The 18135-nt window shown below is 38.8% G+C and overlaps 1 protein-coding gene across 1 annotated transcript in view; it reads right to left on the reverse strand.

The window, feature by feature from the left end:
- TOX (thymocyte selection associated high mobility group box) overlaps positions 1 to 18135 on the reverse strand; it is a 300985-nt gene that overhangs the window by 129028 nt on the left and 153822 nt on the right. The gene's annotated exons all lie outside the window — the stretch shown is intronic.

Raw genomic sequence — 18135 nt, forward strand, 5'->3', positions numbered from 1 at the left:
GGTTATTTTTTCCAGATGGCGTCTATTTGTCTAACAGAAAGAAAATCTTCAAGTTGCACTTGCTAAATGTTGTACAACGTTTGATATATTTGCTTAGGTGCTGTCAGAAGACATGATGAAATGAAGAGCTACTTGGAACATCTGGAATTGAGACCTGGTCACACAGAGGCACGTGGAGGTTGCAGACTGGGGGGATGTGAAGGAAAGGGTTGATTCATCTGCGGATTGTTTCTCTGAAATAGCTCAAGTTCTGCTAAAAACACAAACAAAATTCGCCAGCTCTAGAAGTTCAATCAGTACTTAGCCGAATCTTCCTCTTTACAATGCATCTCTCTCCTCTGAAAAACATGAGTGCTCTATGTCAAAATTATAAGTTTGATTAAATTTTCACTGTGTCAAATATTTTTTCTTTTTAAAAAAATATATTTTATTGATTTTTCACAGAGAGGAAGAGAGAGGGATAGAGAGTTAGAAACATCAATGAGAGAGAATCATCGATCAGCTGCCTCTTTTTAAAAAAAATATATATTTTATTGATTTTTCACAGACAGGAAGGGAGAGAGAGATAGAGAGTTAGAAACATCGATGAGAGAGAGTCATCCATCAGCTGCCTCTTGCACACCCCTACTGGGGATGTGCCCGCAACCAAGGTACATGCCCTTGACTGGAATCGAACCTGGGACCTTTCAGTCCACAGGCCAACGCTCTATCCACTGAACCAAACCGGTTTCGGCGATCAGCTGCCTCTTGCACACCCCCTACTGGGGCTGTGCCTGCAACCAACAAGGTACATGCCCTTGACCAGAATCGAACCTGGGACCTTTCAGTCTGTAAGCCGACGCTCTATCCACTGAGCCAAGCAGGTTTTGGCTGCGTCATATATTTTAGACCTTGTGCCTTATAGATCTAAACCATCAGTTCTGGTACAAATATTCATAAAAGAAGCATAAAGATGTGAAATTGTGGGGGGGGGGTGTGGAAGAAAGAGGAAGCATGTTTATTAATGTTGATTTAATATAAAGTACTGTATTGAATCACTGATGATGCTTTCATTTAATCCTTACTATAATCCTTTGTGTAGCTATTATTACCCTGATTTCCTGAAGAGAAAATTGAGGTTCAGAAATTAAATGCCTTGCAGTAGGCAGATAAACAATCAACACAGTACATATGAGGGATGAATATATGAAGGAGGAAGGTATTTTTATGCTGTAATACATAAGTATTTTAATTGCTACTATTTTGTTATGTAGAATGATACTAACTCAACTGTTTCTGATGAACAAAATTTTGTAATTTAAGAATTGGAATTAACATTAATATCAGATCTTTTCTTGTCCCAAATTCCACCCAATGCCACTCCACTAAAATATTTACTCTCTATGAGCACAAGAAATTATAACTTGTCTTCTTGTCAGCATTTTAAAGGCTGAACTCATTGACATATATATTTAAAGAAGTGAATGGGTGTCTCTTTGAAACTTTCCTGGATAAGGCACAATTAATGCCTGCAATAAAGAAGAAAGATGTTTTCAATTTTATAAATGTCATTAAGCCTCTGAAATATCCATGGATATTCTACCCATGGTATACTATAACATTGCATTCTAGAATTTTTCCAGTAGTTACATCTTAATTTGTGGTATTCTAAAGGAAGGTTTAATTGGTATCAATTTACATTTAGTGATAACAATTATGCTGCAATTGAACTAAGCTATATGGTTTATCTTCATGCAATCACACATTAATGTTATTTAATCCATGCATTTATACATCAAGACCACAGATTCCAAAACTTAACCAGTAATAGGTAGTTATGTGAATCAAGGATTTTAACAAGATAAGGTTACCCAATAGTTTCTGTTCTTTACCTTCAAAGTCATGGCATGCCATGAGCCTATTACAGTGTAACTGATGCCACATAAAAGTATCATGGCAATTGTAAAAATGTCAAAATGTCACATAATCTATAAAAACTTCAATGCCAGACTAATTGCTAATTCCTCAACATTAAGTTCTATGGCATGCCATCTTTATTTTGATTTTTTAAAACTTAATAGAAATGTTTGACTTAGCAGTAAGTGATATATTAGAGACAATTTGCAGTTTTTGTGGGAATGTATTAAATAGGATATGATTCAATATTTTTCCTTATTTTCTGTGAAGCTGCCTGGTTAGAATCAGCGTTCAGCGTTTGTTGAATGAATTAACAAATGAGTCACTACATGAATGAATACAGGAGTGAAGGAATGCTAAAATTACTCTTTAAAGCAGTGGTTCTCAACCTTCCTAATGCCACAACCCTTTAATACAGTTCCTCATATTGTGGTGACCTCCAACCATAAAATTATTTTCATTGCTACTTCATAACTGTAATTTTGTTACTGTTAATGAATCATACTGTAAATATCTGTGTTTTCTGATAGTCTTAGTGGTTATCAACCCTGCTAGCAGTTCTCAACCTGTTGTGACCTACCTGTCGCGACCCATGGGTTGAGAATCTCTGCTTTAAAGGAACAAAGTTTGTGAATATACCAGTGGGCCTGAATATATTCCATGGGCCTGAATAAACATGTTGTATTCCCAAGACTTTGCACTGGTCTGTTCATAACATGGTATGTAATGTTCATCTCTCAGCATGTCAGGAAGCAAAAAATATCCTGTGAGAGATGTAAAGGCTTACGCAGCCCGAAGACGGCTGGGGCAGAGAAGTTTGGTGTCCTTCGCTGGTCATTGGTGTTGTCTCCTTAAAATGGCTTGCACCTGCCCTGTCCGGTTTGGCTCAGTGGATAGTGTTGGCCTGGGGACTGAAAGGTCCCAGGTTTGATTCCAGTCACGAGCATGTACCTTGGTTGTGGGCACAAACCCAGTGGGAGGTGTGCAGGAGGCAGCTGATGGATGTTCCTCTCTCGTTGATGTTTCTAACTCTCTATCCCTTTCCCTTCCTCTCTGTAAAAAAAAAAAAAAAAAATCAATAAAATATATGTTTTAAAAAATGTTTGCACCTACTATTCTATAGTGACACAGAGGTCCCAGAGGGTTTGGGTCCTCCTGGCTCCCAGAAAGTGTTGGAGCCTAGTCCCCACTGCAGGTAGAATGTCAGCTACGGACTTGGTGGGAGCCATGGCTGGCCATTAGTAGGGCCTAATGAGACAAGAGGGCATAGAGAGCCTGGGAGGGTACTCTGGTCATAGAAACAGGAACATTGGTGATATGACCCAACAAGAACATTGGTGATGAGGCAGGAGGCTCAGCAGTCAGAGAAGGTGACACAGTGGGCCTTCTGCGCTTGCTACTGACTCGGGGTTCTTTTCTGACTTGGACTTATTCTCCTTCTACAGGTCTCAGTGTGGCCAGGAGTTGAAAGGTTCTTTCGTTTTCCAACTCTCTTGGGACCAAAGATCAATTATCCTACCCAATACCCTTACCTACCCCATGAGACACAGAATGAAGTTTTTGTTGTTGTTGTATTTTTAAGCTGAGTTAGGGACCCCCCATGAGTCAATCCATGCCCTCTGAGGATCTATGCTGAATGTGGACCTTCAAGAAGGCATCATCTTTCTTCCTTCCTTCCTTCCTTCCTTCCTTCCTTCCTTCCTTCCTTCCTTCCTTCCTTCCTTCCTTCCTTTCTTTTTTAATATATTTTATTGATTTTTTACAGAGAGGAAGGGAGAGGGATAGAGAGCTAGAAACATCGATGAGAGAGAAACACTGACCAGCTGCCTCTTGCACATCCCGGGATGTGTCTGCAACCAAGGTACATGCGCTTGACCGGAATCGAACATGGAACCTTTCAGTCCGTAGACTGATGCTTTACCACTGAGCCAAACCGGTTTTGGCAGTATCATCTTTCTTATCACCCTTTTACCCTTCCCAATCTAGAGAGCAGACTTTTACCAGTAGTCTGAGCCACACAGCTTCCCTTCTCCCCAAGGAATGATAAAAGCCAGTGCTGACCATCTACGCAAATGGAGAGAATTTATTTAGGAATCATGGTATGGAATTCAAGCCAATACTTTTAATGTTATCTTGGATCTTCACCATGTTAAAGAAAGGTAAATTGCAAATAAACATGCAAAGTGATTTGCTCAAAAATATAGCCAGTCTGCAGGATCCAAATGATTAAAAAACTTAAAATTATATTATTGCTATATAACCAGATTTTCCCTGATCTTAAGCTATTCACTGGTCCTAGACACAGGAGAGTCTCATCCTATTGCTGGTGCTGGGATACATCATACACTGTGCACCCCTGTGTGTCCAGGGAGCAGGAGGCAGGAGTGATGGAACATGGGTGGGAGTGGGCTGTACTATCACAATATTTGGCTAATTCTGGAATATATATATGAACTTTTCAGGGCCATAAGGGGACTGCTGGAAGCATTAAAGTAGTAATTTAAAACTATGGCATAATCTCCCTAAAGAGAGTATTTTTCTAGTTCTAAATAATAGATTCAATGACTATTTCAAGTAATTTTCTTAAGTGCTTACCATAGGAATTCACATAGTGAGCTTATAACGTGCTACATCTTTCTTGATGTGGAGGAGACAGACTTTGGTCTGGTTGAGAGGCCTAATAACGATCCCCGCAGTGACTGAGAAGGACGGCCACGGAAAGAACTGAGGCTCTGGAGTCCAGTAGGAAGGGGCTGCAGCCAGGTTCTTTGAAGCACTTATTTGCATGAATTCTTAGGCAAGTTTCTCACTCTTGGTGAGCCAAAGTTTCAAAATCTGCTTCATGTGGTTCTTATGAGCATTGAAAACAAAAACCCAAGATAGGTAAAGAGCCCATAATATATGTCTGCCACAAAGAAAGTTCTTAAAATGGCAGCTTTAGCATAGCTCCAGTTATTGTTAAATGGGTTTATATATGCTATAGATGGGGCCATAGCCAAGAAAGCCAACTATGGACAGCATTGGAGAGAACTCAGACATCATTATAAAGGAATTTCAGTGTACTTGCCATTGATCAGACCTCTCATATTGAAGTAAGGTGCACATAACATAGTCACCTAATTGCTGCCTAAGATAAAATTTCTCCTTTATTTTAAAGACATTAAAATTATAGTTTTGAAATGAAATGATAAAAAGCTAGTGGAAAACGGCAAACAGATGAAGGAGGACAAGGACCTCACGTTCAGTGGGTCATAACACTGCTTTTGCAGAGAATTCTGCTGGAAGATCCGCAGCTCGGGCAGAGCATTTCCTGACAGTTCCACTCCGATCCACCCAGGCAAAAGGCTAATGAATTTGTGAACCAGAATCTCAGTGTCTAAGTTTGCAACAAAAACTATTACTTTCTTACTGAAACTGGTTTGGCTCAGTGGATAGAGCGTCGGCCTGTGGACTTAAGGGTCCCAGCTTTGATTCCGGTCAAGGGCATGTACCTTGGCTGGGGGCACATCCCCAGTAGGGGGTGTGCAGGAGGCAGCTGATAGATGCTTCTCTTTATCCCTCTCCCTTCCTCTCCGAGGAAAAAAAAAAAAAAATCAATAAAATATATTTTAAAAAACAAACTAAACTATCTTGCTGTTGTGTGCCTGTAGGAAGGTTACCTTCCTTGGGAGATTCAAGGAAGTCAAACTGCTAATCATATGGATCATTCATCAGACGAGAATCCAGAGACGGGGTTAAGAAAGTAATAGCAGGTCCTCCCGGTGTGTTTTGATTTGACCTGTCTGGAAGCTTTGCCAACCATTAGGCTGAAGTCATTGTCCTTCCCTATGTCCAGCCTGCACCAGCCCCCAACCCCCACCCCCTTTGGTGAAAAGGGAAAACAAATTTCTCACCTGGTTTCTGGAAGACCTCATTCTCCCTGTCTGTTTAATGACACACACATTCCTTTTTAATCGTGTTGCTTTACATATTCCATGACCTGAGTATCCTGTTTACCTTATTTTCTTTTCTTTTTTTTTTTTTTTTGCAATCCACATGTCCTTTGGCTACAGCCTGTTCTTATTTTTTATTCTTACTCTACATTATTACATCTGGAAGTGGGATGTTAATTAGGCTGACTTTTCCTTGGACTACAGAAAATTCTTGTTTTCATACGGTCTAAAGAGTGTGTTAATATATGCTGACCAGGAACAAATAATGGGCAATTTCTTTTGGCCTTTGCCTTTTCTTTTCTTTTTTAAAAATCTAGTTTCTCCACGAGAGGAACCTTGCATTTGTGGGTCGCTGTCCACATATTGCAGTCATTATACAGAGCACTCAATCTTTGGTGACAAGAAGTCCCATAACTCAGAAGAATTTAAAAATATCATCTTGTACGAATCTTTAAATTATGTGATGGCTTCATGCAATCATGCATACACTAAAATATGGCTATGGTTATAACATTGTAAAATATGTTTCTCATATAGCTCTTTATTTGAAAGATAAATAAATAGCACTGCCATCAAACATACACAAAAGGCCTTAATTTTTAATCTGCAACATAATTCCTGCAAGTTCATGATAGAAAAATGCCAATGTTTAAACATATTTCATCTTCTATTATTGAAAATTCTTGTGGCATGATTCAAAGAACTGAATAGAAAGCAAAGTAAACTAAGGAATTCATTAGATAAATAATAAACTTCCCCTGTATGTTTTCAGAAGTTAAGATATTGCATGTAATGGTGATTTCTCTCCAAAGAGTTTAAACAGCATCTCCTTTTTCTTTTGAGAAGACTTTCGGAAGTAGGTAGTTTTCAGATTCTTTTGTCTCTGCATGAACAAGGGTTGATCGCTTGAGACTATAATGTATTACTGTGGAAAGCTTCAGTCTGTTACATAAATCATTTTAACACTCAGCAAGAATTGTCCAACAGTGCCATTGATGTGCTCAAACCAATGATCCTGCAAACAATTTTTTTGTCTTTCTTCATGTGTTGCACAATAGCAATAAATCATCTTCATTTAAAAACACACAATGTACTAATTTTTCAAGCAACAGTTATCAGAATGCAATTTTTTGGCAGAAAGTACATTTATTTTATTTGTGCTCATTAATGTTGGCAAACTGTGTTGAGTAAAATGCAATGAGTGCCTTGTTTTCCACAGAAGCATTTGCTGTGCACCTACTACGTATAAGGCATCTGCAAAGTGTGACTTGACATCCAAACAATTACAAGAGGCAGTTTGTTATGAAGGAAGTGGATTAAAAGAGATATAAGTATTTCAGTTCACATAAAGAGCATGTTCAAAGTGTCAGGCTTAGTAACATCAGAGTGTAAATAAAAGAGGAGTGATGTGAAGCTGGGATGATGAAGGGATTGTTGCGAACAGATTTACCCTGATAACAGGGCCTGAAGATCAGACACTTCTGCTGCAATGCACTAAGTGATCAAGGGAGGACCACAAAAGTGACAAATGAAGGACTCCAGACAATGAAGCAAGGAGGTTCAACCGCAAGGTGAGGTCGTTAATCTTCGAGAAAATGTCAAGGGCAAGATTGGTTTCACCAATCAAAAAAAAAAAAGGAAACACACACACACACACACACACACTGTGAGGTACTAGACCCAATGCAAGCCTTTACTGGATTTCATTTTTTTTAAATTTTTTATTATGGTTTATAAAAACCAGGCGACAAAGTTTGAATGGGATCAGAAAACAGTGCTAACTTGATGCTGCCCCAGAGAATGTCTGACATCGGGCTAGGACTGGGTGAACTTGGACCCTTGAGGTGGGATTAACAGGCTGAAGCTTTGAGGATCCAGGGGTAACCCTGGAAGAAGCGTAGTGCTCTCAGGGCAGGGGCGGGTGGGCAGTCCAGGGCACACTCCTATGAATCATGACCCATGTCAGAGCCGCCTCTCTAGGGACTTCCAGAAATGTCCTAAACATTTACATATAGACCTTGCTCCTGCCACTCTTCATTCATGACACTGAAATGGGGAAGAGATGTGTTTCCTCACAGTATTATTTGGGGTATACACGAGTCTCCGAAGTATAGTTTTAGGGGATATTTTAAAACCAACTACTGTGTGCAGTTGTTATAAGGACCTGTTCTCTGGCTAAAAGAAAACAACACAAAAACCCCCCCAAAAAATCCACACACATAAAAAAATAAAAATAAAAAACCCAAACAAACAAAACAAACTTCTGGGAAACAAATAATGTTCTCCTCCCACACCCCACAACCCACCCACAGGTGATCAGGGACAGTAGGTAGAAGAGCAGGCATTACTTCCGAAACCCTCATGGGGGTCCACGTATGTTCTTCAGGCAAAAGGTCATCACTCCATATGCAGTGTTCAAAGGGGATGATGAAGCCATTTACATTTGTCTGGCATACAATTGTTATGCATAAATGCAGTCTACACTTTTTTAGGTTTCTAAATGTTTTCACATTCAGTTCAAATATCCTGAAACTTAGTTTTATCCTTTTTTTTTTTTTTTTTTTTTTTGTTGTTGTTTATTTTATAAATAATCCATGTTAGCCAGAAAATATGCATGGAAAAAAAAACAAAACACAACTCTTAATTCTATCATTCTGGGAGGAGGGGGAGGCTCACACTCTTAAGACATGAGTATCTTTCAAGATTTTTTCCATTCACATTTGCTATTTCCTTTTGTTTTTAAACATAAAAGTCAGAAATGAAACATGGAGCTAGAAATGCTACATTCAAATCTCAATTCATCCCTTCATATAAGTCGTTATTTAATTCCTCTAAGCCTCAGTTCCCCAAACTGTAAAATAGGGATGAAAAATATTTTTCAATTCATTAATGGTATATCAGGATTATACATGATCATATAAATCACATGTGTCAAACACAAGGCCCGCGGGCCAAATCCGTCCCGCCAGGCCTTGCAATGTGGCCCGCACCGCGCTGTCATCACTGCACTACGCTGCGTTTCCATCACAATGACAGTTTATGACTGTTCAGTAAACCATTCGGCCCGCGATTTAGGCTGGATTTTAGATTTTGGCCCCTTCTCTGATTGAGTTCGACACCCCTAATATAAATAATCTGAGTAATACACTGGCTCATAAAAGAATCCATAAATGTTAGCTACATTACTATTACAGCGTCATACAATTTAATCTGATCACTTAAAATGGATCATGAATAATTTTCATGTCAATTAATATCATCTATGTTATTGTCTAATTAGCTGCAAGTGATATCATTGTGTGCATATTCTATAATTTATTCTATTAGTTTCCTATTACCAAAATTTAGGGTGTTTTTCATTTTTCCCTGTTAAGAAGCATGCTGTGATAAATAACCTAATGCATTTTTTTTCCTTAAGATGATGATCTCGAGTACTATATTTATGTTTAAATGGAATCACAGAATATTCACTCAAGAGAAGACCTCAGAGACTATGCCCCCATTTTACAGATGAGCAAATTGAGACCCAAGGAGGTTAAATGATTTGCTTGTATTTAGAGAACCAGTTGGGCAGAGGGGGAACCCATAACATCATTATAAATTTGTTTTTTACATTTAATAATTAAATAAAATGCATTTTAAAAATTCATCAACTGGTTTTTAGAGAGAGAAGGGATGGAGAAAGAGAAAGAAATATCAATGTGATAGAGAAACATTGATTGGCTTTCTCATACACCCCCCCCCCCCCCCCCCCACCCCCCAAATGGGGATGGAATCTGCAACCTGGGTATATGCCCTGACTGGGAATTGAACCAAGATCCTTCAAGTCTATGGGAAGATGCTCCAACCAATTGAGCCACACCAGTCAGGGCCAGTGGATTTTAATACACTATTTTAAAATACTTGACTGCTTTTGAGCTTTAAGAAATTATATATTTTTAAAAAAACTGGAGTTAAACTGATTTTTGCTTGTGGTCAGGTTCTATTTGCTAAATCATATGTGTCAGACAACAGGGAGTTGAACTGTCAGTGTTGGCCTATTTTTCTATGGACATAATTCATATGTACACTTAAACATACATGCTATGGCCATTCTTTTCTATTTTTTGCTTGTTGTGTAGAGATCAGTAAATGTTGGCCTCGTTAACTCACATTCTTCACAAAGGAGCCAGATTAGTGGGGGAGGGGTCCTAAGCAGACGGCCTGGTCTCTTGGTTCGGCTCTTCCGGGGAATAAGTGGCCCCGGGAAAGGAAAGGGAGAGAGGCTCCCATTTCTGCTTGTCACATTCACGCAATTCCTGCTCTGGACCATTTACCATGGCCCCACTGAAGGGGATATTGGAGGATCATCTCATTTCCTAAGATCTGTGCTACAAAGAGGGAAGTACAGTTGAAAATGGGGACACAGAAGGAAAATGTGTGGAATAACTGGACACAATTTGCTGATGAAGATAAAATCTGTCATCCTGAAGTACCAGGAAGTGGGATCCTTCAGGAAGAAGGGCGGGAAGAGTGAGCCATCGTCTATGAAAAGACCTCCTGTACTTCATGAACCTTCTGGAGGAGAAAGAGGTAAATGCCACAGGTGGGAAAGCCCTGGACCCGGACAAGAGAAGTGGTGAGAATACAGAGGGAGCAGGACAGTAATGGCGACAAAGTTTGGAAAAGGCTGGAAAAGAAGAGAAGGAAGGAATCACTGGTCTGGATGAAAGAAACCAGGGAGAGCAAAAAATCCCCTCACCATGTACAGCCTTTATGCGTGTTTGAACAGAAATTAAATTGCTGCTCTTGCAGGTAAAAGATGGTCATGTAGCTACAATTTCATTTGCTTCAACCTAATGTTTTCAGAGTATCCGCACACATGTTAGTTAACACATTGTAGTTACCTCAGTACTCACAAGGATGGAGGTTAGGACGTCAACATTCCAAATGAAAATGAAGCCTGGCTCACCAAGGGTGGAGTGTGATGTGGGTGCCAGGCCTTCCCAGGCCAGAATCCTAGCTCTGATATTACTAGGTACCTTTTTGTTTCTTTTTTTCTTTTTTCTTTTTTTTTCTTTTTTTAAATGTTTTGCCCATCACTCTACCTCTCTCATCCTTGCTGAATTATTGGAAGGGATTAAGTGGAAGAAAAAAAAAAACAAAAACCCACCTTTGCTTAGTTCCTTGCCAGACACAGGTAGTTGCCAACTGACAGCTATTATTATCATTAGGGATCTAATTCATTCATTACACTGTGGGTAGGGGGGATGCTAACCTACACTTCCAGCCAAGCAGAAACGTTCTACTCAAATGTAGCATCATGTTGACAAGTAGGAGGTTTAACTGAAGTCAGGGAATAAGAAATAAACAGCTGGATGCTCAGGGTCCAGATGAGTCCAGACTGTCCCTACAGGCAACTTCCATAGAGGGCTGCTGCCCTTACACCACAGCAGTCTTATTGCCTGTCCCAACCACCATTCCTCTCAGGCCACTTGCTTGCTTTGTGAGTTCAGAAAATAAACCCACAGTGGGTTAGCTTCTCCTAAAATGCCGAAAGCCCAGCTGCATCCAGGGAAGCCTTCATCCCTGGCCTCAGCTCGTGACCATCGAGATCCCTTGTTAGTTTCAGACCAAGCCATTCCATCTGAATACTCGGATGCTAGGTAGGACTCAGAAGTCGCTTGTTTGCTAGTGAAAGGGTCAGTCATCATAACTTATTAGCAGCAAGGAATGGACAGAGTTCATTTTCCCAGACAGTCACCAATGACTTTCAAACCATTAGCGTGACAGGTATACATTTTTATATCCTAACTGTGAAATAACGCAGATCAGAAAAAGCACAGGAGAAAAGAAAAAGAATACGGATATAGAGGAAGATTAAACTGAAACCTTTTTTGTGTTTCTGGGAAGTCTCACTAAATCTGCTCCCAAACCGAGGAACCGAAACTGCAAAGGGAAACTTGACACTTTTTTGAAGGTGTCTGGTTGACAGACGAGGATGTAAGAAGGATGTCTCAGAAGAGACGCAGGTGGGCGGAAAATACCTCAGCTTTTCCAAGCCTCAGTGCTCTAATACTGAAAATGGGCAAAATCGTGTTTCGTTGATATATTGGCATATTAAAATTTGAGGGTTTGTTTAGAACTATTTTTAAGTCCCTTGGAAATGAAGACAGATGACATTGTTCAACATACTACTATCTTAAGTTAAATGTTACATTTGTTTTTAGACATTCTTTAATGACAGGTTTTTTAGAGTAAGTGCCAGAAAAGTATTGAGAATGTTATGCATTGAAAAATTTAACAGGGAGGATCACTTAATTTTTTGTAATTGTTCCTGTGCACTAACATTAAAAGAAATATTCCAAATACAATTCTAAACAAGCCAAAGGACTGTCTTCAAAACGCATCAACTGCAGCTGCCTAGCTGGCCAGGCTGTGTACTAGAGCCACACACTTCTCCCCAGTGCCTCAATGTCCTGCGGTCATTTGACAGCTTCCCGCTGAGCAAATAATCTTCTAACGGGGGCTTGATACTTTGAGAATCTGTTGTTACCACCATGCTATTCCATTCAGATATTTTCATGATTTTTGTCCCTGAAATTTGTTTTTCCAATGCTTGAAAATTCATATTGTTAGACAATTATAATAAAATTCTTGAGCCTATCAGCAACAAACATTCATTTTCTGAAATAAAAAATGAGTCTTATGTTCACAAATCCCACAGCTTGGAAATGTATATGATACACAACATTTAACCTGTCAGCAGCCTCATTAGTGTCAATGAGTAGGAACTGGCAATCAGTAGATGGTGCGCTCTACATGTGTTTATGTTTTAAAATGTTCCTGAAATAGCTCCATTAAAGAGGTTGATATAAAACACTTCTACTGGACAAATGAATTTCAGCTTAAATTTTATGGTCCACTTAAATTTTGTTTGAAGAATTCATATTTCTCATGTGAAATGATCATTTATAGCTCGCAGTCTAAACCCAAAACTAAAAGAAAAAATAATAATAAATAATAAAGACTTGGGTAAAGAATCATCTGAAGTTCACCCTCACCAATACATAAATGATCAAGAAAATATGCAGAAAGACGGATGTGTGTTTGACTATCGAGAGCCCTAAGATATATATTTGTATGGTGCCCGTTTTCAGTATCCATACAGCTATTAAGACATTTTTATAAACTGTAAGAAATATGTGAGCTATTTCAAGATATAATTCTGAAAAACAGACTTCCATGTAAGAAGCCAATTTAGGAAGAAAACAACATAAACAATAGTAACTTGTGTGCTCAAGTGAAGCATCTTTTTAATTTTGAGTAATGAAGATGTCAAGCCAAATGCTAGAGTAGTTTAACTTAATTAGGTGGCCTATTTTTCCAGGCATCCTTTCATTTCCCATTGAAAACTCAGCTTGTATGCAAGGCAACAAGAGCAATTTTGTCTGTAATGAATACCTCCGGGACTGTGCAGAGTAATCATTTGAATGTTACACTGAAGACTGGTTTGAGTAACTAGTTTGAGCTTGTTAAGATGCCAGACTTTGTTGGGCTAACTAGATTACTCAAAGCGCAGCAGCTCTGCCATTTTATTGGGTCAGTGGTCAAAAAGTCAAGTTGACTTTACTCCTGAAATGTCTGCCAAAAGGAGCCAATCTAAAAGTAATTGGTCTAATTTATAGTTTAAATTTATGTCATGATCATGGAAATTTTATGGCCCATAGTCAAGAATTTTTTTCTCCCCCCAAAAATGCTCTTAGAAATATACTTTCTAGGCCCTTTTGTTATACCTCATTTACATTTTAACCTGGAGAATATTCTCATGAGGAAAACATGTAATTAAAAAAATATAGATATATTAGGTAGTTATTATATACATGTTTGCAAACTCAGAACATTGTAAGTCTAGTCTAATAGATTTAATAAAATAGTGTACAAAAATGAAGGTGGAGAGTCCTTTTGGTTCTACAGCATTTGTATTGCTGATGACAAACATGGTGTTATTGCAACAATAACTGCCTACTATTATCTAGTTTAGCATCACGCTAATTATTTGAGACTTGTACTTGAAATGATTCTCTGAAAAAGCAAGAGAGCTGGTGCCTTTCATTATTGTGTAGAGGTGCTGATACCAGACAGAGGGAGGCTAGTAGAATGGGATGGGCAGGGCCAGATTTGCTAACTGTTTATAATGCTGAGCTGAAAATCATTGCATACAAAAAAATTCAAAGTATTAATGTGATTTAAAAATGTACACAAAATATTTGAATTAATTTACTCATCTTTCAACAAAAGAATGCTGCATACCTCTGATGTGTTATTGTAGAGCACAGGTGATCCAGAGAGAAACAAGAGCGAGTCCTACCTTCCAAAGCTCATAATCAGGTGGGCAAAGAAAAGGAAATCGGTACCAGTTTTAGGATGTTACATGCCACTGAGGGGCAAATAGGTGCCTGGATGATTCCGACCTACACATACTAGAGGCATGGAGGTGTGTGAGCAGGGAAGAAACATGGACCATTCAGAGACAGTGAGAGGAGAAATGGAAAGGTAAAAGTGGGATATGATGAGATGAGTTAATGAGAAACCGTGGGGCCCAGAACTCAAGCAGTAATTACGTATAAGGAAAAGAGGAGTCAGATTTAAAAGTTATGCAAAAAGGTGAATCAACACTATCTGCAATTAACTCAGGGCTGAGTGATAAGGGAGACTGTCCAAGTTTCTGTCTTGGGATATTCGGTAGGTGGTGTGAACTGTTATGACTCCAGGCAATATAGGAAAAAGAAGTATAGGGTGTGAGAGAGTTGGCTGAAAATGATGAGTTTTGATTTTGATGCATTGATATGTTGAGTCTGAGCTATTGTTAGGGACAGGTGTCCAGTGAAGTTAAATCAAACCCCAAGCTCACATGAGAGAGCTGCCCTAGATTCTATTCAAAATGTGTGATTTGAAATGCATGTCCAATGCTCAGTTAGATGTGTAATTCTAGGGGAAAAAATAATATTGTCTATTTTATCATTGTTATTTTTTAACATTGAGATTTGAGGGCCCAGGTAAGAGAACATTTCAGTGAGGTAAGAGAAAAGAAGCAGAGAGAAACCTGATCATAACCTGAAAATCATCTAAAATGGGCTTCTCAGTTCAGGACATTTAATGTTTTGAGTTTGCTATGATGCTCAGAATTAAGAAGAAAAATTTAGTTCATACTGAAGGGATACTTAAGTGTTCATGGAAAGAAGGAGGAAGAAAGGAAACTAAGAAGGGAAGGAATGAACAAAGCAAAAGAATAAGGATGGAAACCAAACAGAAGGAAATGGTTTAGTGAAATAGAGGCCAAGGTCAAGAAGGAAGTGACTTATTGAAATATGTTCCAATCAAGTAATCAAAGCTTCTTCATGACTTGACAGCAGAAAAATCTTCTGATTCCCACTATTAAGCAATTATCTCTTATATAAAAAGACCAGTCCTTTTCAACAATTTTTTCCCACAGGATCCCAAAGGAGGGATAAAGGAGAGGGCTTCCTGGGTCAGAGAAGTGGTGAAATGGGTTGCCAGTGCATGCGAAAAACTTGAAATATGATATTCTGGGGACCATGGAAAATGATATTCTGGGGACTGCTAGAGAAGGAAGAAGAATGAGAAAAAGTAATGGCACATATTCAAAAGCAAACATAAGTAACCAACCTTTGTGTCCTAGGAAGTTCTGATAAAAGACACACACACACACACACACACACACACACAACACACACACACACACACACACAAAAACAAAAAACAAAGCACAACAACCAACCAACCAACCAACCAACAAACAAACAAAAATACCAGACTCCTCCTCTGTTTCCTTTGATGTAAGCAATTCAAATGAACATTTACAGCTTGAGTGCAATCACAGGTGAGGCTACAGAAGATACTATTGTATGATTCTAGTGCCTGGAGAAAGGGCCTGGGATTTTTTAGGGAAAGAGAAGAACCTCATCGCATGAGAATCTGAGAGGGTCTGGGAAATGTGGAGAAGAGTTGGAGTTTAGGGGAGAAGCCCACCCTCTCTGCCTCATTGTTATGTATTCTGGCACATGGTCAATCAAATATGACAGGTTAGGGATAAGAAGGGAGTGAATTAGCCTCTCTTCAGTTGGCTTTCCTTTCATTAGCCACTCACTCTTCCCCACAAACTCTGCAGGAGGGAGCCTGCGATTTCATGAGGTGTGGAGCAATGTGGGTCCTCTTAGTCAGGGTCTGGAAAGACACAAAGAAATCTGGCACTGCATGGTTCAAGTTCTATCCAGAGTAAGAACTTTTTAAAATGGTGTTTGAATTAAAGCACTGAGTGGCCAGCCCACTTTAGCCATTAGAGGAGAAAATAGCCAATATTCCAAGAATGGAACCAGAGAAGAGTGGAAATGTCATGAGCTTTTATTACATACTTGTCAGGCTTATTATGTGGTGGTATAGTCAATTTAAAAGCTGCCTATTAATACAAAATTATATGCAAAATATTTTAAGGATTCCATACCCACTCAAGAGGTATAGAATGCATGCAGTAGATAGCGCCAAAGAGCCCTTTGGGATATGTCTAAAAGAATATCATTAATTTTTACAGTGTGCTTCCATTGCTGGAGCTATTCCAGCATTGGCTTTCTATAAAAATCATTTCAAGTTTAGAATTATGCTATTTGCTTGCAGCAACATCACAGGAGCAGTAGTGCACCATATGTTCCTACTTAGCAACTTAGTCTGTAAGTCCCAGAGCATGTACTGATTTGAAAATTGAACAGGAATTATAATTGTTGAGTGATGCTATGAGGTGAGTTGTCTTGGATTACTAAACTATGCAGATGTTTGATGTTATGTAGGAAAAAAGAACAAAAATTTTTTTTTTTCCCCCTGCAGGATGACTAAAATTTTATTTATGGTTGCTGAAAGGGGTAAATTGATTAAAAGTCCCTAAAAGAATACCAGGTAACGGATTCTTGAACACACTATATTACAGTCAACAAAAGAAATGTTAAGTGCAAAATTTAGCAAAGGCCATTGAATTTATGTAATTTGCAAGATTTATCCCCCTCCCTACCTCCAGAGAATGTATTATTTTATATTAGTCTATTTTTTTAAAAGCAGTACATTCTAAAAATGTTTTCAGATATGCTCTGTTATTAGAAAATAGTTTGGTTCTGGCACACAAACCTGCCATATCTTACAAAGACAACATATTTGGAGCTCTTTACTCTTTCATACATTTTTATATTCTTGGTAACTCCTGACTGAAATGTTAAGAAAAATATTGTTAGCTATTTGCTTTTAGTCAGGGCTTACTATTATCTGTTGTACTTAAATTTAAAAAAATCTTAGGACCCAAGCTATTGTGATGTATATGCATTGAATTTCTAATCCTTTATCCAAAAGTCTTTAAGAAGGACATAATGATTCTCTGAGAGGGAGCAGCTGCTTTATAACTGCAATCATTTATTGAGTTTGTGTTTCTACTGTTTCAAACAAATTCAATTAGCCCCTACACTTCAAAACCCTAAAGGCACCAGCGAGATGATACTGGGCTGCTCTAATCTAATAGTAATACTAAACTTGTCAGTACAGTTTTGGGATTGATGGTTAGAAGAAAATTAATAGTAACATTTTTCATTTTTTAATCAAACAGTCCTATTCTGGAACCACCTATGGATCTGGGAGGCTACTTAGCCGCATGAATTCAGTTCAGTAAGAATTTTAAATGCAAAGCTCGGCCTTCCAGAGGTATTCTGAGCATGATCAACTCCGTTGAATGGAAGGAAATGTTGTCTGGATCTTTGAACTTCACCATGACCTTCTCCTCCGAACAATATAGTGTGGTTTCTAGAATTGTCTGCCAGAGGAGGCAGTGATCATAATGACTTCTAAATGCAAAGTTCACGGAGAGGCAGGCCTGCCTCTGTTTTGAGTTAAACACAAGGCATTTTGTTCTTAGGGCAATTTCAAAGCCCCACAGAGGGCACCCTTTATATATACATTAGATTTCATTCACTGACAACTGCCAAGAAGAACAATAGAAGTTTTCTAATCTCCTCTGCCCCCACCCCTCCCAGTTAACAAATCTATTTGGGTAGTTATGTAGAGGTAGTGGAAACGACAGTTTTCACCATAGTCATTGTTACAGGAAACTCCAAGCTACCATGGTTTTACAGTCTTCTAGGAAAAAAATATGTTCAAGTGCCCCCAATGCTCTTATGAACTCACCCTCACTTTCATTCATTTATTTTAGTTATCTTCCCCCCCCCCCCCCCCCCATGTATTGGGACATGATCTGGAATCTTTTATAGGATTT

The sequence above is a fragment of the Pipistrellus kuhlii genome, unplaced genomic scaffold, assembly GCF_014108245.1.
Source record: "Pipistrellus kuhlii isolate mPipKuh1 unplaced genomic scaffold, mPipKuh1.p scaffold_m20_p_14, whole genome shotgun sequence".
Taxonomy (NCBI): domain Eukaryota; kingdom Metazoa; phylum Chordata; class Mammalia; order Chiroptera; family Vespertilionidae; genus Pipistrellus; species Pipistrellus kuhlii.